At 40.2% G+C, this 25,272-nt stretch overlaps 1 long non-coding RNA gene across 1 annotated transcript; it reads right to left on the bottom strand.

Moving 5' to 3' along the window:
* Positions 1–7,333: 7,333 nt before the first annotated feature.
* Positions 7,334–9,395, bottom strand: LOC132542502 (uncharacterized). The gene is made up of 2 exons (XR_009553512.1): positions 9,247–9,395; positions 7,334–8,740 (listed from the first exon to the last, which is right to left on the bottom strand). It is a non-coding gene; the product is annotated as an uncharacterized LOC132542502 (long non-coding RNA).
* Positions 9,396–25,272: the final 15,877 nt, after the last annotated feature.

Below are 25,272 nucleotides of genomic sequence, written 5' to 3'. Positions count from 1 at the left end.
ATGTAAACATTTGGTATTGGCTTGCCTTTGCATATGCCCAAAGGGCCCCATGACAGTGTATTTGTGTGTTTCTTCAGATGGAAGTCTCGTGTGATAAAAACCACTAAATGAGTTGGTGAAGTTGAAGGCCAAGGTGTACATTATGTGGAAAGAGCACCAAAAACTCTGGGGAACAACTGGGGGAGAAAGGAATCTTTTGCAAAGGTTCTGCACCTGTTCCACATAGCAGTGCCCTATATACTACTCTCTGGAAGCTTCTATGTAGTGCTGGTAAGATAATTCTGTTGTTCTATTTATTGCCCATAAATTTCATGCTTATGGGAAAGAAACTGAAAGACATTCTCATAATGTTAGTTTCATGGGATTGTTATGTGGCTTGAAAAATGTAATGGATGTAATGAAATTCCCTTTGCGTTTGGTATGGGGTACACTTTGCAAATAAGTGTATGCCAATCTTAGAAATGTGAGGTCACTATCATTGCTGAAAGGAAACATACAAATTACAAAGTCTGTCTTATTTGCTACAGAACCCCCCAGCAGCAACCACAATGCCTGGTACTTAGAAGGAGTTCAATAAGAATTAGATGAAGAAATATATAGATAGGTGGAAAGATTAACAACAAAAAGAATAAATGCTTATTGAGTTATAAGAAATGAATGAGAGCTGGAGAGATAGAATAATGGTCCTATAAAAAAGACTCTCAACCTGAAGCTGTGAAGTTTCAGGTTCAACCCCCAGCACTATTATAAATCTGAGCTGAAATGTGCTCTAGTATGTATGTATGTATCTGTTTATCTATCCATCATGAGTAGTGAAAGTGTTACAAGTGTCTCTTTTTCTCTCCCTCACTATCTCCCCTTCCCTTTCAACTTCTCTCAGTCCTATCAAATAAAAATATGTAAATAAGATGTAAAAAAAGACATGTATGAAACTAAGAACGTAACAGGTAATTGCAAACTACTTCAGAAAATCCCTCATTTGTGCAGTCAGTGCATATGTAGTGAGTTTTCCTCTATTTCAGCCACTTTTCCTAATGTGGGGACAGAACAGTGAACAAAGGAAAACAAGGTCACTATTCTCATGGAGCTCACAGTCCAATGTGAGGAGACAGACAACAAACAAATAAACATAATATAATAACAAGTGCCATGAAAAAAAAGTAAAGCGGAAAAAGGGAACCAGGGAATAAATAAATGGTGAAAGCTCTTCAAAAAAAATGACACTTGAGCAGACACATGAGGTGAAGCCATGTGGATATCTGAAGGGAGAGGAAATAGTTGAAAAGAGAACAAATACATTTCATCCAGTACCTAGGCTTCATTTTCAATTGACTGAAACAAAATAAAGAGTCTTTCTAGTGCAACACCTGAAAGTTGAATAGAAATATACTCTACATGAAAGGCAAACCTTTAGCTAATCTGTTTTTGTTGTTATTGAAATCTTAAGTACCTCTTTTATCACAGGTGACTCAAAACCTGCAGGGAAGAGAAGCTTTAGAAACACAATTCCAAATGAAAAACCAAAGAAAACAAACAACAACAACAAAAAAAACAGCAAAGATAATGATCTCACAAGAAATAACTTGAAATTGTGAGTGTGCTGCTTGATGAGATTAAACAGTTGGAGGCAAATGATGCAAACCCCAAAGAGGAAAGCATTCATATGAATCATTACACAAATTCCATGTTGTAGCATATCAGACTCAGTGATTTTCTTTTCCTATTTAGAGAATAGTTATCGATGAATTCAAGGAGCATTCTACAACACCTGATTATTTGTAAACCGGAATGTTTATGAGTTAAAAATGAATTGAATCCAGATCTATACTTAAGAAGCTCTCAGCTTGCCCCAGATTGGCACGTGTTGGTTACTGATTTTTAATTTGTCCTGCTCATCTTCATTTCCATATTATTCCACCTAAGTAATGTTCTCAGTTTCTCTGGCCTTTGATTTACACTTACAAATGCATTTACATTTTAAGTATATACACATTTATATAAGCACATAATATTGTGTGTGTATACTTAGTGTGTATAAGTGACACAATGCCATATACCTCATTCTGCTTCTTTTGAGTTCTATTCATACGGATTAGAGTAGATCTAACCTTCTTCTGACCACTGAATTAGTCTACATTTTTATATTTTATTGAATAATTCCTTGTTAAAAAACATTTAAGCTAAGTTCCAACTTTGTTATTATAAACATTGCTGCAATAAGTATTTTTGAACATATATCTGTGTATTTAAGTAAGAATTTATGACTGATACACAAGATGGGGTTTTACAATACAAGGTGAGGATGCATTTTGTCCATAACACTAAATAGTTCCAAAGTGCTCTACAAAGTGACTGTCCCTACCCGACTAGGGAAAGATAGAAACAGGTTGGGGATATGGATGAACTTGCCAACACCCATGTCCAGCGGAGAAACAATTATAGATACCAGACCTTTTACCTTATGTACCCCAAAAAGAATTTTCCAATAGATGGGATGGGGTACGAAATTCACTGGTAGTGGGGATTGTATGGAATTATACCCCTGTTATCTTACAGTCTTGTTAATCATTATTAAACCACTAAAAAAAAATTTAAATGATGGTACCAATTTTTGCTCTCCCAGCAGTACACAAGACTTGCATTTCCTTCAAATCCTTGGTAATTTGATATCATCCCATATTTTGCCTTGCCATGAAGTAGAACTTATTTCTTGCTTATTTTTAAAAATATTTATTTACTTATCTATTCTCTTTTTTTTAAATAATTTATTCATGAGAAAGACAGGTGGAGAGAGAAAAAGAACCAGACATCACTCTGGTACATGTGCTGCCAGGGATTGAACTCAGGACTTCATGATTGAGAATCCAGTGCTTTATCCACTTTGCCACCTCCCAGACAACAGACAACTTACTTATTTATTCTCTTTTGTTGTCCTTTATTGTTGTGGGATATACTTGTCTATTCTTCATATTAACATAAAAATCTACATCTGTTTGTTAAATATGTCTACTGCTTGTTAGCTCTTCTTGTTTAACATATATTTAAATTTTATTCATAGGACACAAACTGACAGTTAATCAGCTCTTGAATTACCCATTCTACTTTTGATTTCTTATTATGTACGATAAAAATTCTTATTCTTAAAGCATATTTAAATAGATTTCTTTTTAATATTTGAAGCCCACTGCATCCTAATATTGCAAAAACTTTTTACAGTTTTTAGTTTTAACAGCCTTAAAATTAATTTATATTTCTTCTGTAGCTATATTTCTTCTACTTTATTGTATATTTTACTTGTTCCATATTTGCTGTTTATCTTTTAGTAGGTTTTTTCTTCAAGAACCAACTTTTGGTTTTCTTTATTGCTCACCTCCATCTTATTTTAACTTCACTTCATTATTTCCTAGTAAATGTAAAATAAGCTATAATTTTCCATGTAAAATTACATAGGAGGGGCTACATGATAGTGCACCCAGAAAAGCACATAAACATGCACAAGGAGCCAGGTTCAAGCTCCAAGTTCCCATCTGCAGGAGGGAAGCTTCACAGTTAAGCAGTGCTGCAGGTATCTTTCTCCTTCTCAATGTCTCTATCCAATAAATAAATAAGTAAATAAATCTTTTAAAGAGAAATGCCTAGGAAGATCTTGCAAATTTTTATTTATCTTTGTCCTTAATATTAAGTATACTCAGTTTCTCTCATCATTACTCCATGGATGATTTAGAAGCATGATTTATAGTTTTTAGACATATTAAGTTTTTCACCTCTCTATTTGTTAATAATTTTTTTTACTTCTGGGTCAGAGACAGCTCATTGGGTAGGTCATGTGCTTTGTCATGTGTGTGTGGCTCAGGTTCAAGCCCTGGCACCATATGTGAGGTGCTATTGCTCCAGCCTCTGGTATTATAATGTATCTCTCTGTTTTTTATCTCTAGCTCTCACTGTCTCTTCATCGAAATGATGAAGCAGCCTTTGAGGCATAAAATCATGAAGTGCGAGGCCCCATGAAGCAAAAGTCTTTCTTTCCTCCCTCCCTCCCTCCCTTCCTTCCTTACTTCCTTCCTTACTTCCTTTCTTTGCCACCAAGGTTATCGCTAGGGCTTAGTGCAGCATAATGGATCCACTGATCTTGGTGACCATTTTTTCCTTTTTCTTTTTCACTTTTTTTTTCTTTATTTATTTGATAGGACAGATAGAAATTGAAAGGGTAAGGGAAGACAGTGAGGGAGAGAGAAAATACCTGAAGACCTGCTTCACTACTTGAGAAGCTTTGCCCCTGCAGGTGGTGGGGCACGGGGACTTGAACCTGGGTCCTTACACATACTGATGTGTGCACTTAACCCAGTACACCACTGCCAGCCCCTAGATTTTTACTTCTATGCATTAGATTTTGATATGATGACAGTTCTTAGGTTTTATTAAGTGGTCCACTATAGATACATGATCTATTTTTTATAAGTTTTTGTCTGATTTTGAGAATAATTTGTATTCTGAGCTTGTGGATGCATTTACATTTATTGATTTTTGCTCACTCACTGTTCAAATGCTTTTGTTCTCTCTGCTTTACTGGTTTCTGAGAAAGGAATGCTAACTTCTATAAATTCACTTACTTTGACTTGTAAGTCTATCAGTAGTTTAAGATATTTCTAAGTTACATAATTAGGTACATGTATGTTTTTAATTGCATATCTTTAGCATGAAGTTCTTTGATATATGGGCTTCTTTTTGTTTGGGATGCATTGCTTTTGATTTATATCTGATTTTTCATTTTATTTTTATTTTACATTAAGCTACATGCTTAGTTGATTCAAACTCAAATATTTAAAAGTATGCACTGTTCTTTAAAGGTGCAAGATACCTCCATCCAGCTCCCATCCACCCTAAGCCATTTTATTACCTCTCAGCTCTTTCTTCTTTCTTTCTGCTGAGATGTGGTGCTGGAACCAAAGCTGTAAACACTTCTTTTTTACATAGGGCATAATAATAGAACTTGTCAGTAGAGGGTGCTGAAAGAAGCTATAAGCACTTCTTATTGTGATTTATCTCCCTACTTCTGATTCTTTCCTTTCTGCCTTCTACATGTACTATGACTACCAACGGGGGCTTCCTTGCTTGGAGACAGTTAAAATGCCAGTGGTTACCAGTGGTTAGGGGAAAGGAAGAAATGAATAAGCAGAGCACAGAATACTGGGGTGGCAGGTACAAAATTGCTTTATATGGTGCTATAATGGTGAATACATGTCACTATACATTTGACCAGAAACAAAGAATCTGTGGATTTACACACACCATTTTTATCACTTAATCCATTCTGGGGGAGATATAGAGGACAGGGAAGACCTGCAAGTGCATAGGTAGGAGGCTGCAGGAAATGAAAACTTCCTTCCTGTTTTTCAGATAACCTGAAATTATTCTTAATGAAACAAACAAACAAACCCATTCTGTATCTTGATATGGTAGTGCTGACACAGATGCACACATTTACCAAAGCTCTCAAATGAGTCCCTTTTCTGCATGTAAGCTATACTTCAATAAAATTGACTCTAAAAGGAATGACCTGCTGGTAGGTCATAGAAATGGAGAGAGTATAATTAGAAGTTCAATATCAACAAGACTTCATAAATGGTTTCGGGGAGCAATAGAAGTGTCAAGAACAACTTCCAGGTGACTGACCTGAGCAATAAGATCACGAGTGGTGGTTAAGCACACATGGCGCAAAGCACAAGGACTGGCGTAAGGATTCCGGTTCAAGTCCCCGCTCCCCACCTGCAGGGGAATCACTTCACAAGTGCTGAAGCAGGTCTGCGGGTGTCTTTCTCTCCCCCTCTCTGTCTTTCCCTCCTCTTTCCATTTCTCTCTGTCCTATCCAACAACAATGACATCAATAATAACTACAACAATAAAACAACAAGGGCAACAAAAGGGAATAAAAAAAATCAGGAGTGGTACAGGTTCCACTATTTGAGCTAAGGAGCTGAAGAGGAGACATGGCTGTACAGAAAAACCAAAGATTCTGTGGGCTCTCCATCTCCCTGGAGAAGTTGATTCCACTGTTCAAATGTGAGAGTGTCTTTTGTTTCAGAAGAAACTCAGGCAAGAGATTCACCCACAATGCAAGACATTGTAAGAGCCAGTCCCACAGAAATGCTCTATACTCTCAGGCTACTGGTGGAACAAAGCTAGTTTTCCTACTCTACATCTTTTGTCATCCCGGGTGGCTGAACAGGTGGCTGACCTTTCTGAGTCATTTGGCAAATTCCAACAGATTCCTCATCTGAGACTCTGGTTTCCACTGCGCAAGATCTGAAGACCAATCTTCACTTGGACTGTAGAAAAGGGTAGTGAAATTCTAACACTTAGAAAGTCAGTGAAAAAAAATGCCAAGACCCAGATGCCAACTCTAACAAATAAAAAAACATATGTCAGACCTCTAGCAAACTTCACTTCAACAAGTAAAACCACCACCTAGGGGAACAACAAAGACATTTGACTGGCCAGCAGCTGTGCAGAGGGTGCTATTTAAAGACTGCTTTTGCAGTCCAGCAGCTTTGGGCTTTGGTTTTGATTGAAAGGCAGAGAAAAGACAGTGAAGAATAAGGGGAGAAAAAAAAAAACATATCTGAGGAAAAACATCACCAGGTGGCTGGCTGCTGATATGGAACTTACATGCGTTAAATGAGCTCATTTTAATAAACTTATGTCTAGCCACCTCTTTCTGTGTAAATGTAATGTGTTAATTCACAGAAAGTGCTGGGTACAGTGTCAAGCATATATAATACACTAAAAGGAAATTATTATCATGACTATCTCCCCATCTACTTACCTGTATCAGTATACCCAGCAATGGAGAGATGTTTTTCTATAATGTTACAGGCAAGTGGTAGGATTTATGCTGTTTTTTTTTTAACTCTCTTCATTGTATTTTTTTTGTAATACTCAATTCTCTATAATAAGCACATGTGTTTAGTTAAAACTTTATGTTATTATTGGGGGCAGGGTGTGTGAAAGGTCTAGAGCAAGACTTGCTAAGTTTAATACCCAACTCTGCTGCTTTGTGTAAATTTGAGCATTGAATCTGTTTTATTTTCCTGAAGAAAAGGGGGTAATAATATTGCCTACTGCACTGTGTGGCTTTTGAATTAAACGAGATAGTTTAGGTAAAGAGGGAGGTTAATACAGGAAGTGAGGGAAAGGAAGATAAGGGAACACATTTCTGGTGCATTCTTTTTCTACCCCCTGTAGAATGCAGAGCCATATTGAGTGAAATAGGAAGAATACATTGAACCTACAAACTTCTATTGAGATTAATAAACATCAAGCCATTCACATACAGTACATCAGGAAAGATCTAAATATTTTACTAATTTCAAAATGTTCCTTGAGCATCTACCTTGCTCCACACACCACTCTAAATATTTTATTGCTTGCTAACTCTGACAACTTTTATTGGGGGTTCCCACTAAAGGAGAATATGAAAATGAGTCGTTAGGAGACCCATAGCTATAGGACTGACTCTACGAAAATGCCTGAATACAAACTACAATAAATTTGATCCCAAATGTGAGTGACATGTGTATACAGTAGTGAAAGTGACTAATTGGGCAGCAGCAAAGACAGCTGTGTGCCAGCTGGTGGCATGCTAAATATTGACTATGTAGTAGTTTAAGTAGTGAGTGAAAATGACAATGAAAAGGACTAAAAGGGTGACAGCTGGGCACATAGTGCAAGTTTTGTATTGTACATAATTGTTTGAATGTTGTGGTCATTGACAGAGGTCAAGCACCAAGTAGTGACAGTAAACAATGATGGACAAGATGTCAGCAACAATGTGAGTGAGCTCTTCCCCGTTGACTGCACCCGTAATTACAAATGGTGCTGGATTTGGAGTCAAGTCTGACAATGACAGAGCTCAGAACGACTGAATATTTACACTAACAGCTGTAACCAGTGGGACGTCGACAATATATGGAGAACAGATGAACCTGGATGGTGTGACTGAGACAGGAAAATTGTCTGCATGTCACTGTATTATGACAGTGTGGTTCTGTATTTGTATTTGGCCTTGTTGGATTAAGTGTATGGGGGGTGGTAACAGGGCTTTTACATCCCCCCCAGGTTAAGGATTTACTCTCTCTGGGAGACTGGGAAGGAACGCCTGTGTCCAAGCAAGGTGTTAAGAGGGAAATTAGCAAAAAGATAAAACACAGACATCCCGTCGTTCCCCTCTCTCCAAACTGAGAAGGGAGAAGCAGGACCAAACAGCTCCGAAGTCAACTGGCTGGTGCGGGTCTATTAGCCTATGTGTATGAGCAGGGTTTAACCGCCCCCCAACCCCACCAATGAGAATACTTACAGGGACAGAGCCTTGCACGTAAACGTGTTGCTTAGGAAAAACGGGGGAAAATATTTTGTGTCTATTTCTCTTTGAAATAAGATACTAACCTTGGTTCTGCACTAGCGAGAAACAACAGGACTAGAGCAGAACTTTCCAAGGGCGTGTAGGGAGAGGGGGCAGGGGTCAAAGGTCAAAGAAGAGGGCAGCAATCAACGTCCAGGCTCGGCGGAGGCCCCGCCCCCGAGCGTAACTTTGGTGCGTCAGGCCGGCCGGGCCGCCTCCTTCCCTGCGGAAATCCCCTTTGCGCCGTCCTCAAGATGGCGGGCTTCCGGCGTCTTTGGTGCTGTTGAATGGAGAAAGCTTTATTGTTCCCTTCGGGCAGGAGTGTTCGTGTCCTCTGTGGCACTGTCAATAAAGAACGGCAGTTTGAATCGGTGCTGAACAGGTAACCATAGAAACGGGCCTCGGCGTGGGGACCCTTCTTGCAACTTGAGGCCCGAGAGGCGGCCCCGAATCAACACCCCCCTCCCGGGACCCTTCCGCGTCGCGAGCTCCGGGGAGGATCCACCAATTCCCTGCCTTCTCCCCAGACCCCGGGACGTGGACCCCAGGGGTGGCCCGTGCCGGCTTGCAGGCTCCGCCTGGGTGCGGAGAGGCTGCGGGTTCCGGGAGCGCACGGTGGTCGGAGCTCAGCCCAAGGCCTGGCCCCGCCGGCCGCCCGTTACCTGCAGAGGCCTCTCCTCGTTGTCTCCCCTCGCGGTCGCACCCCTGCCCCCAAGTCCCCACACCAGGCGCTGGCCAACTGCGACCTGGCTCCCAAGCCGCCCTTAGGCCCTCCCTCCCTCCCTCATATATATTTTTTCTTTTTGTTTGCGGATCCCAGGTGTGGTGGGAGGAAGAGATAACATTACGAATAATGCGTGAAAATGATAGGAAGTCAGTTTCCGTTCTCCACAGTTGAACTTGTCGCACAGCCTTGCTCATTGTTTATGTGTTGTTTGTGGCTGCTTTCCTGCCGCAGGCCCAAAGTTGAGTGGCTTCCAAAGTGGCTTTGCTCTTTTGACCCACTGAGTCCAGAAATGCGGCCTCGGCCACCGACACAAGTAGGCTCGGCTCTTTTTGTCCTTTGATTCCGTCTCACGGAGTCGGAGCTCCAGTTAGAACGCCCGTGCACCTGGAGCGCTTTATTTGACACAAAGTTCTCGTTTCTGGTCGTACTGATTTATTATTCAAAGTGGGATACTACCCTTCTAGTCCCACAATAAGCCAGCTTCTTTATTTATATCTGCACACAACATCCTTGTACCAGTGATAAATAAAAATGACCATGTTTTCGTATTTTAAAAAAGAGGAGGGAGCACATATTCAGAGAGGTTAAAGGATATCGCTGTGTGGTAGACAATAGTTCTGATAAATTGAACTCATCCCTGGAATCTGGTGACTTACATGGTACTGCTCAGAATTTGTTCTTTCAAATCTCTCATCCCGGGGTTATTGTTACTTTCTTGAAATGATATCCAACTTTGGATAGTTTGTGGAGATTTAATTACAAGTGAAATGTTTCCCCACTTGGCTAAATTAGCAAACTTCTGTCATTTTCTCCTTTCTTCTGTGTTAGTAGTTTCCAAACCTTCATTGGTTTAACAAATTGTTTCAGGGCACTTCATGCTTGCACACATGCATGCATCCAGCGATTAATCATTCATTTGTTGAGCATCTGCTATACACTTGATATGATGCAAGTCCTTGGAAATACTCTGGTGAACAAGATCAGCATGCTTTTCACTTGCTGTCACAGAAATTTGATGCCATATCATTTTTCCAGATTAACCTTCCATGGGATTTTTATTCCCTTTGGTATTTGAACAGTGGGTAGACAGGTAAATGAAGATTATGTCAACTACAACTATGGCAGTGTCATAAAAGTGAAATTGGTAATTAATATTTATTAGTGATTTCTATCTGCCAAACACTATACTGTTTTGTTTTTTGTTTTTGTATACATGAAGTGTCATTTAATCTCACAACATAGGCATTATTAATATTCACATTTTAAAGATGAAAAAGCAGCATCAGAGAAATGTCCACAGTTACGTAGCTAATGGATGAGAGAATTGAGAGCTTTACCCCACTGATCACACTCACTATCCCTGTTATTCCTTCTGTTTGTTAGCTTTCCTACTAGCTTGGGAAGTGCCATGGGGCAGGGACCATATCTTACCTGTTTTTGTGTCAGTTGGTAGCCAGTGCCTGCAGACTGGCATTTGTTGAATATTGAAATAAATAAATCCAGGCCATTCATTGGGCAAATATTTGAGTGTCTGCTATGTACCAGCCCCCACTGTATTCGGCCTTGTGATTACTGGAGTGAGAAAGAAGGGTCTAAAATCTAGCTTCCAAGGAAGTGAAGAAATAAAGTTATTCTGAATTGTGGTAACTGTTATAAAGGGAATAAAATAGTTCTGGAGAACTACCTTATACCAGTATGGCAAGTGAGAGCCCTCTTGAGAAAGGTAGTTTGTGTTGAAACTTGTTGAATGACAAGTATTCACTTAAAAAGGAAAAGGATGAGAAGGATAGGAAGAATTTTCAGCAAGTTCAGAGACTTTGTGGTGCCAGGAATTTGGGGTTGTTGGAAGAGGTGTCTTGTTCACAGTTCACTTAGCTGTGCTAAGTCTTTTTCTCTGAACCCAGTTCTGCTATTGTTAGAGTTGCTTACTAATTAGAGTTTGGTTAGAGTTAGAGTTTGGTTACTAATGATTGATTATCTAATCTGTCAAATGTGGATGGTGGTAATTCCTCAAAGAGTTGTGTGGATGAAATAAAATCTATCTGGAAGATAGTTCAGCTCCTTGGAGCACAGGACTTGCCTGACTGAGGACTCAGTTTCCATTTTTGGCACTGCTATATGCCAGACTTGAGCAGTGCTCTGACCTCTCATAAAATTAAATAAGGGGCTGGTGAAATTATTGACTTGGATAATGTGCTCCTTTGTCATATGTGTGACCCAAGTTCAAATCTGGCCCCCATGACATTAAAGAAAACTTTGGTGATGTGGTTTCTTTCACTCTCTCTGCTTTATCTGCCTTTATAGAAAGAGAGAAAGAGGAAGAAAGGAAGGAAGGAGAGAGGAAAAGAGAGAAAAGAAAAGAAAGAAGGATTCAAGCAAGTCAAGGCGATAACTATGTCTTAACAGGAATACTCCAGCATGGGATTTGCAAATCTGAGGCCTCAGAAGCTCTGGATTCAATTCCCAGAACCACCAGATGTTAGAGCAGTACTCTGGTGTCTCCCCGACGCCCTATATCACATAACTAAATAAATCTTGAAGAAGTTCATTTTTTAAAAAAGAGGATGAAAATGTAGCAATATGTCTTGTGTTTTACCCCCCCCCCCATTACACCTTTTGCTGAATTCCAATTAGATGGAACTAACCAAATATATTCTCAAATGGAAACTTATTCAAGATGCTAAATAACAAACATTTAGAAGTTGTAAGCAAAATTGATGGTAGGTATGCATCTGACTTGTTGGATTGGGAGGAGGGACTGGGCTTACTTTTTACAATTTTTTAAAAAAACTTTTAGTCACTAATTTTTTAAAATTTATTTTCATGAGAGAGCAGAATACTGTTCAGTTCTGGCGTGTGGTGGCACTTTTGTCTGGTATGCTACTTCTACTTTATCTTCTTGGCACTGGTCTTAGTTTTTTCTTAATGTTTCTGGTAAGAGGAATTTTTCTCAATGACATATTTTTTAACCAAATTATACACAACTATCTAATACATTTTATATTGTTTTAATGGTTTATGTTTGAATGCATTTCTATTCACCTACTGTGAGCACATGTGTTACCTTTTGTCATTCTAAAATAATGATAGGCTGCTTCTAGTTGGCAATTTAAAAACCTTTCTTGTTGGCAGCTGGGAAGTGGTGCACCCAGTTAAGCACACATGATACTATGCGCAAGGACTGGATTCGAGAACCGCTTCTGTATGTCTTCCTCCCATCTCAATTTCTCTCTGTCCTATCAAATAAAATTAGAAAAACATTTTTTTCTTGTTTGCAAATGGCTATGAGTTTCTTCTAAAAGTAAATGTTACATACTTTAAACAGAACATTGTATAAGACTTTTTGAATAGGTGAAAATATGCCAATGTTTGGGCTCATGAACATGAAAAATTATAGAGGCAGTAATAAATCAAGCGAGGTATATAGGAAGATCAGCAGTGTTAGGTTTTGCTTTAAACTGTGTCCAGTAACCATATTGCACATGTCATCAGAAGATATAATCCAGTCCCACAAATGGAGCAAGGAAATGGGTAGAGAATGGCATGTTAATGCAATGTTAAACAACAAGCCCTGAATTAAATTGCTATTTTAGGTTTGGGTGGGCCCTTCATATTTAAAGTATTGCAGCTTTACTCTGTGATTTGGGCCTGTTGGGTTCCAGTAAAGAGTAGGTGGTAATACTAACTTTGAAGGCTAATATAAAACTGCAGGAAAAGCATGGGCATACCAATTTGTTTTTCAGTCTATTTTATTTCAGTTCAAAGCATCATTGCAGACAGACAGCACAGGAAAATCAGCCACACTTTGGCAATATTCAGCTGCTTTTGGAGATTGAGAAAAACTTAGTATAACCAAAGTGTAGCTTGTTTTCTTGGACTGTCTGCAAAGATGCTTTGAGCTGAAATGAAATAGATTGAAAAACAAATTGGTATGCCCTGTTGCCTCATACTGAGTATTTACATCACCCTTCTGGAGTACTGCCTGTGGGGGAGGGGGTTGGTGCAGGAGGTGACCCCTCAGCCTCTTTCAACTCTTCAAGGGAGTGAGCTCTTTTCATTTTCACAAGGAAATTGAATTGTGATATATGGTTTTCAGAATTTCCAATAGCCTGCCATCTGAAACCATCATCTTGATAATGTGAAGGAAACAAGCTATAACCACATAGAGTGAAGAATTAAATATTAAGGGCATTTAAATTCAGAGATGGGATTGCCACTTTAAGTCATGCAGAGGGTATGGTATTTTATTTGCAGGGAACATGCAGTTTAAAGACTCTTGTAGCCCTTGAGAGAGAAAAGAGTAATGGAGACTAAAAGCATGCTTTACTTAAAAAATGTTTTTAACTTTATATCCACAAAATCATGATATCAGCTATTTTATCTTCTTAAATAAAATAAATATATTACAGCTGACTAACATAAACCAAGGATCATCTGGGGGCAAATGGCTGGGTTGTAAGGGATTCGTGGATCCTTTGACTTTGCCTACACATTTGTGTGATTTTCTAGGAAAGATAGCCTATTACTTTAGTCATATCTCATAAGTGCCCTTGATCCTTTAATGGTGCCGAGTCACATGTTATAGCACCTAACCAAGTTAGATGAAAATATTCCTGCAATCAAATACTTTTTGCTTTTCTATGACCTTGACCATAAAGATTTGAATGTATCCTTTTAGACTTTGTGTCCTGTTCAAAGTGATCAGTCATGACTGAATGTTTGTTTAACATAAGTGTCTACCCAGTGAAATAATTTAGAAGAGATCATTGTCATTTTACATGAGCCTAGTAGAATGGGGACTTTTTTGCCTCAGCAACCGTATTGGCATATGATACCATACTTGTTTCTTCCAACAGGAGAAAGTAAGAGTAGTACAAGCCTGTTTCTTTGACTTTAGGCATCTACTGTCAACTCCTTGCAGACAGAGTTAATTCCTCATATTTAAGTAAACAGGATTAAAAGAGAAAAAGCACACTCTTCATTTGAATCCTTTAAAAATGCATTTATTTTAATTAGCGTTACAGAGAGTGCTGCTCAGCTATGGCTTATGATGATGCTTGGGATTGAACACAGGACCTCAGAACCTTTGGCATGAGTCTTTTGTATAATCTTTATACCATCTCCCCAGCCTTAACCTTTATCTTAAGATATTTTATAAAAATTGAGACTCAATAGAAAACTGCTAGAAAGTAGAATCTGTTTGGCCTATGTAATATTTGTTTGTTTTTGTCACCACTGGTGACACTGCTCTGGCAGATTTTTCAGATAGAAAGAAAAGGATAACAGCATAGTGCTTTATGTAACAGTGTCAGTGTCTGAGTCTCCCAGGCTTAATCCCTGGCACTACTAGAAGCTAGAGCTTAGTAATATTTTGGAAAAAATTTAAAAAAGAGATCAAGTTTAAAAAAAAAAGAAAATGAGACAGAGGGAGAGGGGGAAAGATGCTACAGCAACAAAGCTTCCTCCAGTGCAGCAGGATCTGGGTTCAAACCTGGGTCTGGTGCATGGCAAAGTAGGCACACTATCTCGCTGACACATTTTATATTTAATGACTAGATGCTTGAATATAGACATCAGAGATTTTACATCTGAATGCTTTTAAATGAGTGATTTTCTAGGCTGTATGTATCTCATTCTGGTACAAACAATAGAGGGTGTTTTATAAAGGAAAGGACCCAAGAAGAGCAATTAGAAACAAAGGACTACAGGGGCTAGAACTGTGAGCAGACATATTAAAATGTGTAAGGACTCAAGTTCAAGCTTCTGGTCACCACCTGTAGGGGGGAAGTGAAGCAGTGCTGTAGGTGTCTCTCTTTTCCCACCTCTCTTGATTCTCTGTCTCTATCAAATAAGTAAAGTATTAAAAATAAAGAACCACAAATATAAATGTAGCTTTTGATATTCCAAATAATGGTTACTTGAATGACTTTTCTTTTTCCATATAAAAAAAACAATTGTGAACAACATATGAGGGGTTTGTTTTTTTTTGTTACCAAAAAAATTACAGAAGATAATCCACTAGTTTGGTCTGTTTTTCAACTTCTAGGACAGCATTCTGACCTCTGGGCCTCCTAGACATCTTAGCTTTTAATTTCTTCTTTGTGCTCACTGAAACACTATGTATATAAAACTAGCAGGGACTCTGGCAGTTGTGGACTTGCCATCTTCCGTCTAGTACTTCGTTGTGTCAGTGGATACCACTACCATATTCTGGAGTTCTCCCATGCTCTTCTAGTTCTCTCAACCCTACACCTCTCTGCCAGTATACACTTATTTAGGCTACACACTTGCTGATGCCCTCTTCCTCCTGTATTGGTTAAGATACCATAATCTTTTATCCTGGACTACTTTTACAGCTGGTCAGTGGGTTTCTGCTGGATTCTTTAGGTTTTTCTATGTATACTATTATATCATCTGCAAATAGTATGAGTTTGATTTCTTCTCTTTCAGTCTGTATCCCTTTAATCCCTTGTTCCTGCCTGATTGCTCTGGAAAAATCTTCCAACACTTTGTTGAATCATAATGATGGTAGCAGGCAGCCCTGTCTAGTACCTTATGTAAGGGGGAATGCTTCCAGTTTTTCATCATTAAGTATAATGTTGGCTGTAGGTTTGCTATATATATGGACTCCACTATCTTGAAGAATTTTCCATCTATCCCATTTTTTTGGTAGTGTTTTGACCATAAAGAGATGTTAAATTTTGTTAAAGGCTTTCTCTGCATCTGTTGATATAATCATGTGGTTTTTGATCTTGCTTTTATTGACATGATGGATCACATTGATTGATACATGTATATAAAACCAACTTTGCATCCCTGGGATAAACCCTGCTTAGTCATGATGAACAATCGTTATAATTTTCTGTTGTATCCAGTTGGTTAGGATTTTGTTCAGTATTTTGGCATCTATGTTCATCAGAGACATTGATGTGTAGTTTTCGTTTTTTGTTGTGTCCCTGTCTGTTTTTGGTATCAGGGTAATGTTGGCTTCATAGAAGCTGGAAGGGAGCACCCCTGTGTCTTCAATCTTTTGGAAGAGTTTTAAAAGTAGAGAGATTAACCCTTCCTTGAAGGTTTTGTAGAATACACTTGTAAAACCATCTGGTCCAGGACTTTTATTGTTGGGAAGGTCTTTGATAACTGTTGCAATTTCTTTGGCTATGATTGGCCTGTTCATATTTTCTAGATCCTCTTTGTTTAATTATGGAAGTTTGTGGGTATCTAGGAACTCATTAATTTCTTCTGGGTTCTCTACCTTGGTGGCATATAGTTATTTTTAGAAGCCTCACATGATACTTTGGATTTTTATGGGGTTTATTGTGATATTCCCTCTTTCATTTACAATCCTATTTATTTGAATCTTTTTTTTTTTTGCAAGTCTGGTTAAGGATTTGTCAATTTTGTTTGCTCTTTCAAAGAACCAACATTTATTTTCGTTGATCTTTTGTTTGGTGTTCTTATTTGTGATGTTATTCATTTCTACCCTAACTTTTTAGTTATTTCAGTCCTTCTGGTTGCTTTAGGATTCCTTTGTTCCTCTTCTAAGTATTTAAGGTATGCTGTCAGGTTGTTTACTTGAGCTTTTTCTTGTTTCCTAATGTGTGCTTGTATGGCTATGAAATTCCCACTCAGTACTGCCTTAGCTGTGTCCCAGATATTTTGATAGCTTGTGTCTTCATTTTCATTGGTTTATCAAAACATTTAAATTTCTTCTTTAATTTCCTCTTTGACCCAGTAGTTGTTAAGTAGTGAGTTTCCATATTTTGTAAGAGTTTCCATATTTTGGAACTTTGTTTACTAATTTTTTGTTTGTTGTTAATTGTTAATTTAATTCCATTGTGGTCTGAGAAGATTCTTGAGATAATTTCAATACTCTTGAATTTGTTGACACTGTCTTTGCCACCTAACATATGGTTTATCCTTGAGAATGACTCACATGGACTTGAATAGAATGCATATTCCACTTTCTTTGAAAATGTCCAATAGTTCTAGTTTATCTATCTCTTCATTTAATTCTCTCCTTTCTGTATTAATTCTCTGCCTATATGATCTGTCCAGTTGAGAGAGTGGGGTGTTGAAGTCCCCTACTTTTACTGTGTTGTTATTGATATATTGCTGTAGCTCTTCCAATAGATGTTTTGATGTCTTTAGATGGTCCCTCATTGGATGCACAGATGTTAATAATTGTTAAGTCCTCTTGATTGACAGATCCTCTGAGCATTAAGTAATGTCTATCTCTATCTTTTATTTATTCCTTTATTTTAAAGTCTGTTGTGTTAGATATAAGAATAGCTGTTCCTAAGGATCTTGGTTCAAGCCCCCGGCTCCCCACCTACAGGGGGGTCGTTTCACAGGCAGTGAAGCAGGTCTGCAGGTGTCTGTCATTCTCTCCACTTTTCTGTCTCCCCCTCCTCTCTCCATTTCTCTCTGTCCTATCCAACAACAATAACTACATCAATTAAAAAAAAAATAAGGGCAACATATGTTACAGACAGTGCACAAGGCCCTCGTTTTGAACCCCTGGTCCCCATCTGCAGGGGGAAGCTTCACAAGTGGTGGAGCAGGGCTGTGGATGTCTTGTTTGTCCCTGTCTATCTCCTCTTGTCCTCACAATTTCTCTGCCCTATCCAGTAATTTTCTTTTACTACCAGACCATGGCTCAGCACTGGCTTATGGTGGTGCCATGGATTGAACCTGGGACTTCAGAGCCTCAGGCAGGAGTGTCTTTTTGCAGAACCATCATGCTTTCTACCCCCACCCATCCAATCATTTGTTATTAAAAATTGGCTTTAGGGGGTAGATAGCATGATGGTTATGTGGGGAGACTCTCGTGCCTGGGGCTCTGAGGTCCCAGGTTCAATCCCCTGTACCACCATAAGCCAGACTTGTGCAGTGCTCTGGTGTTTCTCTCTGCATCTCTCTCAAAATAAATAAATAAATAAATAAATAAATAAATAAATAAATAAATAAAAGTATAGCTGTTCCTGCCCTTTTTGTGTGGTCCACTAACTTGTATAATAGTTTTGCACTTTGAGTCTGTCCTGTTGAATGAGGTGGGAGTCCTGCAGGCAACATATGGTTTGGTTGTGTTTTCTCATCCATCTTCCTAGTCTGTGCCTTTTAATGGGTGAATTCATGCCATTGACATTTATTGATAGTATACATTTAAGATATTTAAATACCATTATGCTAAACTTTTAGAGTGTTCTGATATATAGTGATGTTGTGGTTGTTTATAGGAGACCTTTTGCAACCTCTTGCAGGGCAGATTTGTTGATAATTGATTTCTTCAACTGTTGTCTGAGAAGGTTTTTATTACTCTAACAGCATGACAGTTGTGCAGGATACAGTAGTCTTGGTTGAAAGTCTTTCTTATTGAGCATTTGATAAATATCTTACCATTCTCTTCTGGCCTTTAGAGTTTGTGTGGAGAATTCTGCTGCTAATCTTACGGGTTTTTCCTTTGTTTGTAACTTTTTTTTTTCTTGTAGCCTTCAGAATCCTTTCTTTATCCTTATTCTTTTTTCTAAATATGATGTGTCTTGGTTTCTCTAGGTCTGGGTCAATTCTGTTTGAGACTCTCTGGGATTCTTGAATTTTTATGTCTTTTATGTTGCCCTAGTTCTCAGCTATTATGTCATATAGAATACTTTATTCCCCTTCCTCTCTTTCTTCCTCTGGCAAGCCAATAACACATATATTACTTCTTTTGTGGTCATCTAATATGTCTCTAATGCTGTTTTCAGTACTTCTTAGTCTCTTTTAGTTTTCTTATTTCTTTCTTAGTTTTCTCTAATTTATCCTCAATCTTGCTCATTCTGTTTTCTGCTTCAGTTATTCTGTTCTCGCTCCTCTCAGCTGTTTTTTGTAGCTCAAATATTTTGTTACCCTGTTCAGATATTGTATTATTTTTTTCAGCTACGTTTTTAATTCAGCTACTTAGCTTTCAGCTCTCTAATTACCTCAAGATAGTGCTTTCTTTTAGAGTCTTACTTGTTTCCCCATTTCTGATGATACTGCCTTCAGAAGCTTTTCTCATTCCTGTGATTATTGTATCAGTGTTTGGGTGTTGTTCTCATTCTTATTTGCTTCTACCTGTTTGGCATTTTTTATAGGGCTTTTTTCTTCATTCATTTCTCCAGTGTTTTTTTTTTGTTGTTGTTTTGTTTATTTTTTTTGTCTATTATTTTTGGTGTGTTGTGAAATTTACACAAGTTTCCTGGGTGCTGCTGTTTATATATTGTGTAGGATTGTTGGGACTATGTGTAAGCTTAATAGAGCTTAGGAAGAACTCCCCCATCCTTGGATGGAGGTCTGAGAAGGTACCCTCTTGGTTAGTCTCTCTCAACCGAGGTGAGCAAAAGGGGAGAAACTCAGACTTAGTTCTTTCCTTCTTGACTCTCAGGCCCACAGAAACCCCAATACTTCTCCCCATTAACTGCAGGCCACATGGCCACCTACTTTAAGATTCACTTACTCAAAGTTCACAGAGGAGAACACACCTTATCACACATTCCTAGCAGTGCCCTTTGATGTCCTCAATTTGCATCAAACCTTGCTTATCTTCTATCATGCCTTAACTGGTTCAACCTCTCTCCTCCCCTCCCCTCAAACGCCTTTGGGTAATTAAATGCCTGCATCAGGAGACTGATGCATTGGATCGACCTTCCCGTGGTGCATCCCGTGAGTACCCATTCACTGGGGAAACTGACGATCCTTCCTAGCCGACTGAATCCACATGGATCCCAGTCACTTTCAAAGCCAGCAACAAGCAGCTCCTGACAGCTTTCAAGCTGTTGGTCCTGCTCTTCGAGTCCTCCAACTTAATGTTGAGAGGCTGTCCTTTGCCAAGCGCGTTCTTATTGGTCAATTGGCGATACAGCATCAGGCAGATGTTATCAGCCTACAAGAAACACATATAGCAGTCGATGAAGCTGCTCGATTCACCATCAGTGGATTCGATTTAATATGCTATAATCTCCATCCTAAACACGGCCGAGCCATCTACGCCAAATCGTGTCTTGCGGACGTTTACCATATGGCCTCTTCGACCTTCTACGACTCCATTACTATTGGAACTATTCAGCTCGTCAACGTATATAAGCCTCCCAGTGCCTCATGGGATAATGAGGTCCTGCCTAGCCCGAATCACCCAGCCGTTTACGTCAGAGACTTTAATAGTCATCACCAAGACTGGGGATATTCCTCCACTCGTGCTGACGGCTCTATCTTAGCCGACTGGGCTTCAGCGAATGACCTCTCCCTATTATACGATCCCAAACAGCCAGGCTCTTTTCACAGTGCTAGATGGAATAAAGACTCATCACCCGACCTGTGCTGGATTAGCACAGTCAAAGGCCAAGCCTTTCCCGTTACGAGACAAGTTCTCAAGATCTTCCCTCACAGTCATCACCACCCAGCTTTCATCCACATTGGTCTCCAGCTCCCACTGATTCTGTGCTCGGAGAAACTAAGATGGAACTTTCGGAAAGCAAACTGGCGTCTGTTCAGTGATCTTACCAACAAATCTATTCCTGCAATTCCAATTAACTCTATCCCCTCTGAAGATTCCTACAGGCGCTTCCGCCAAGCCATCTTCAAAGCAGCTTCCCAAGCCATTCCTCGTGGGAGATGTGCTAACTATACGCCTTGTCTTGATGCTGAATGCGAGCAACTACTAAAGCAGTATGATGAGTCGGGTGACCCAGATGTGGCTGACCATCTCATTGCCTCCCTGGATGCAGCACGCCAAGCCCGCTGGCAACAACTCACGGAAAGTCTGAACTTCGCCCACTCAAGTAGGAAGGCCTGGAAGCTTCTTCACAATCTGGGTGCCGGTAGCCAACCCCCTCCCATCTCCCATCCTCCCATATCTCCAAAATCAGTGGCCAGTCACCTAACTCAAGTTGGACGTGCTAAGATCGACCCAGTCTGGAAAAGAGAAATTTCCCATGAGTGGTCATCCCACTTCCGATTATCTTGTCCATCTCCAAAACTCTCTCCCTTTACACTGTCTGAACTGGAAGACGCTTGAAGAGGGTTAAACCAGGAACAGCTGCTGGCTATGATAGCATCACCCCAGAACTCATTCTTAACCTGGGCCCCGCGGCAAAGAAGTGGCTCGCTTCATTCCTGTCCCACAGCTTGGAATCTGAGTCTATGCCCAAAGTTTGGCATCGTGCGAAGGTAATAGCGGTTTTGAAACCAAAGAAAGACCCAACACTGACCGCCAACTATAGACCAATTTCTCTCCTCTCTGTGTGTTACAAACTCCTTGAAAGGCTGCTTCTGTCACGTATGTCTCATCTTACAGAGAAATTCCTATCACCCACCCAAGCTGGTTTCCGCCCAGGAAGATCTACCTGCGAACAAGCCCTGGCCCTCTCAACTTACATTGAAAATGGATTCCAGAAGAATTTAAAGACGGGTGCTGTCTTTGTTGATCTCACAGCAGCCTATGACACGGTCTGGCACCATGGTCTCCTAGTCAAGATCTCAAGATGCCTGCCTCCATGGGTGGCCAACACTATCGTTTCTTCTCCAAAACAGAAGATTCCGGGTACATCTGGGTGACAAGTCTAGCAGATGGAGACTTGTCTCAAGTGGCCTCCCCCAGGGCTCTGTTCTGGCTCCTACGCTATTTAATATTTACATCAATGACCTCCCAGAAACTTCTTCAAGGAAGTTCATCTACACCGATGACATCTGCTGTGCAACTCAGGCATCCAAGTTCGACATCCTTGAGGAAACACTCACGAAAGACATGTCTCTGATATCTGATTACTGTAAAAAATGGCGACTAATCCCTAGTACTGCAAAAACGGTATCATTGTTTTCCATCTACACCATGCCTCGGCCTCGCGTGAGCTTAATGTGCAGCTTGGCGATACGAGAATCCGGCATGAAGCCCAGCCAGTCTATCTTGGCGTTACTCTCGATCATACTCTGTCATTTCATGAACATCTCATAAAAACTGCAGCAAAGGTGGGCGCAAGGAATAACATCAATGCAAGACTGGCCAGCTCCTCATGGGGCGCGAGCGCTTCCACACTACGATCATCCTCTCTGGCATTATGCTATTCCACTGCAGAATACTGTGCCCCAGTATGGTTCCGTAGCCCCCATGTCCACTTGGTCGATTCCAAATTATATTCCTCCATGAGGATAATTTCTGGAACCATCCGTTCCACCCCGGTTCCATGGCTGCCAGTTTTAGCAACATCGCCCTGCAAGATATTCGTCGGGATGCGGTATCATCTAAGTTCATTTCCCACGTTTACGTTCGACCGGACCTGCCAATATATGCGGATATCTTCGCCCACCCTGTCCAATGCTTGACGTTTCGTCACCCAATCTGGTCCCCTACACCTACACTGAACTTCTCTGTTCCAGACTCTTGGAAACAGAGTTGGCAGTCAGCTGAGGTAAAGAACAAACACCTCATCACAGACCCCTGTAAGCGTCAATCCGGCTTTGACCTAGCACTATCCAACAGGCCATGGCCGGTGCGCCGCTATGTTCCATCGCTGGGGAGCCAGAGATGACCCGAACTCCCCCTGCAGCTACAGACAGACTATGACCCACATAGTCAACGACTGCCACCTCTCCAAATTCAAAGGAGGTCTCGAAACTTTACATCAGGCTCAACCTGATGCTGTTGAATGGCTACGGAAGAAGGGCGAACGCTAGAAGAAGAAGGAGACTGATTATCTTGACCTTTATGTATTTGCATCAATTCTTGTCATACCAGCCCCCTACCATAGGGGCAAGCCGACCTTTAAGAAACCTGTAATTTCTGAATAATGTTCTTGTTTTTTTTTACTTAAACCTTGCCCACCTGCTAATAAATGAGACCTGAGACCTGAGACTTGAGATCTGAGATCTGAGCACTCTGTAGGTCTCCCCCGTGTCTTTTACTTCATGTCGTCTCTTGTGCGAGCAAGAAAGAACCGGTCCGTTACCTTTCCCCTGGAGATCACCCCGCCAGAGACCCCGACATAGGATTGTTTCTGGTCAGTTGGTTCCTGAATCCCTGAAGTTGGTTGCTTTTAGCCTTTGGTGTGTTTCAGGAATGGGTGGAGCTGTTATTTTGATGTTGATATAGCTACTTTTGGAAGATGGAAGGTAGGATCTCTTGCGTTCAAATTGAAGAGAGAAGTGGATGATTGGAACAGCAAAACAGTACCTTCTTATGCTGAATACAGCTCCTGCAGTCTTGGAGGTTCCCCTCCACCCCCCCCACACACATACTGCTTTCCAATCCACTCATCACACTTGGATTGATTTCTATCTTAGTAAGGTAATTAGGAGTTCACAGTTTAAAAATCTTTTTTTTTTAATCCCCTGAGGTGAAGTCCAGTGACTGTTAAACTTTTGTTATATTGACAGTGAGTCAGTCAGTCATTTATCTTCCCTGCAGGCTATGTGAACCTGAGCCAATCAGGGGGCTTTTAAACTATAAGTAGTTTTTTTTAGCTTAATTTCTCACAGGTTACCAAGAAATAAAACTGGGCAGAGGATAGGTAGCACAGTGGTTATGCAAAAACACTCCTATGCCTGATGATACAGAGTCCCAGGCCTGATCCTCCTGCTCCAGTGCCAGGCAGAGCTGAGCAGTGCTATGTGACCTGGCAAATCCCCAAGAATCCCCCGTTTCACTCAATTCAGTCCTCAAGTGATAATTCTCTGTTCTTCTGAGTCTATCAGGAGAGTTGTGTGAAAAGGTTCCTATTCCACATCCAAATCTCCAGATCACTAGGAGGGTAGACTTTATCCTGAGTCACTGGACAAGTCTGTGCCCTTGATGGGTTTCCTGGCTGTTGTTCCAGCCTTTGAGGGGCAATAGCAATGGAGACTTAGAATGCACTGTTGTAAATTGGTGAGTCTTAGGTGCTATTCTCCTTTATTTTTTAATTTATAATATGTAAACATTGACAAGACTATAGGATGAGAGAGGTACATTTTATACATTACCCACCCCCAGAGCTCTATATCCAATCCCCTCCCTTGATAGCTTCCCTATTCTTTATCCCTGTGGGAGTATGACCCAGGATTATTGTGGGGTGTAGAAGGTGGAAGGTCTGGCTTCTGTAATTGTTTCTCCACTAAACATGGGTGTTGGCAGTTCAGTCCATATTCCCAGCCTGTCTCTTTCTTTCCCTAGTGGGACAGGGACCTGGGGAGGTGGGACTCCAAGACACATGGTGGGGTCATCTGCCCAGGGAAATCAGGTTGGCATCATGCTATCATCTGGAACCTGGTGGCTGAAAAAGACTTAAGATATAAAGCAAAACCAATTGTTGACTAATCATGGGCCTAAAGGCATGAATATTGCAGATGAAGATTGGTATTTCCATTTTGAAAAAAAACTAGTAGGTCTGTTTTAGGTATATTCCAGAGAGCTCATGACTTTACTAGTTTTTGCCTGACATCTGAGATGCAGGTAGACTCAGGGTATTGTCTGGGGAGGTGGTGTCATAGTTGGAAAAAGGACTAGAAAGCTGTATCAGGGAAGAGAGTAGCTCCCAAATATGGGGAAAGTATGTAAGTATTGTTAACTGTAAATCCCATTGACTTGATTTGGGGTCCATATTCAGCACAGGAGCCTGTATAACCTCCACATTCCTATAGCTCTAAGCTCACATTCTGTGGTCATGGCTAGGAACATTCCAGGCTGCACTAATTTCAGGACCCATCTTCCTCGGGTAGTAGGTGGAGTATGTTGTCCAACCTCCCTTCGGAGAGTGGAACATTCCCTACCATTATTGATCCACATTGAAGGCAAGGTCCTATAGGGGCCTACAAAGGGATTCGTTATGTTGTTTCTGATGGAGGTGATCAGTGACAGTGGCGAGAGGGAAGTCAGATTAGTGGGCTCAAATTGCTAATACATTTCTAATAATGACTTGTTCTTTGAAATAGTGTCTCCAAAAGGCTTAGACCAGGGAGAACAGAAGGCATTACTTTATAAGATACAGCTGTATATAAATAGCACAAAAAGTCATAAATTATGGTGAGGTCTTGTATGATACAGCAAAGCCTAACAAAGGGATTTTCAAAGTTAAACCAATTGCCAAATGATTTGGTTAAAGCTATAATTATCTGTTGCCTTCTTAATCCCTAAGATAGTAGGAACCTTCCCCTTTCT

This window comes from Erinaceus europaeus, chromosome 13 (genome assembly GCF_950295315.1).
Source record: "Erinaceus europaeus chromosome 13, mEriEur2.1, whole genome shotgun sequence".
Lineage (NCBI taxonomy): Eukaryota > Metazoa > Chordata > Mammalia > Eulipotyphla > Erinaceidae > Erinaceus > Erinaceus europaeus.
This window is presented reverse-complemented; position numbering and strand designations above follow the sequence as displayed.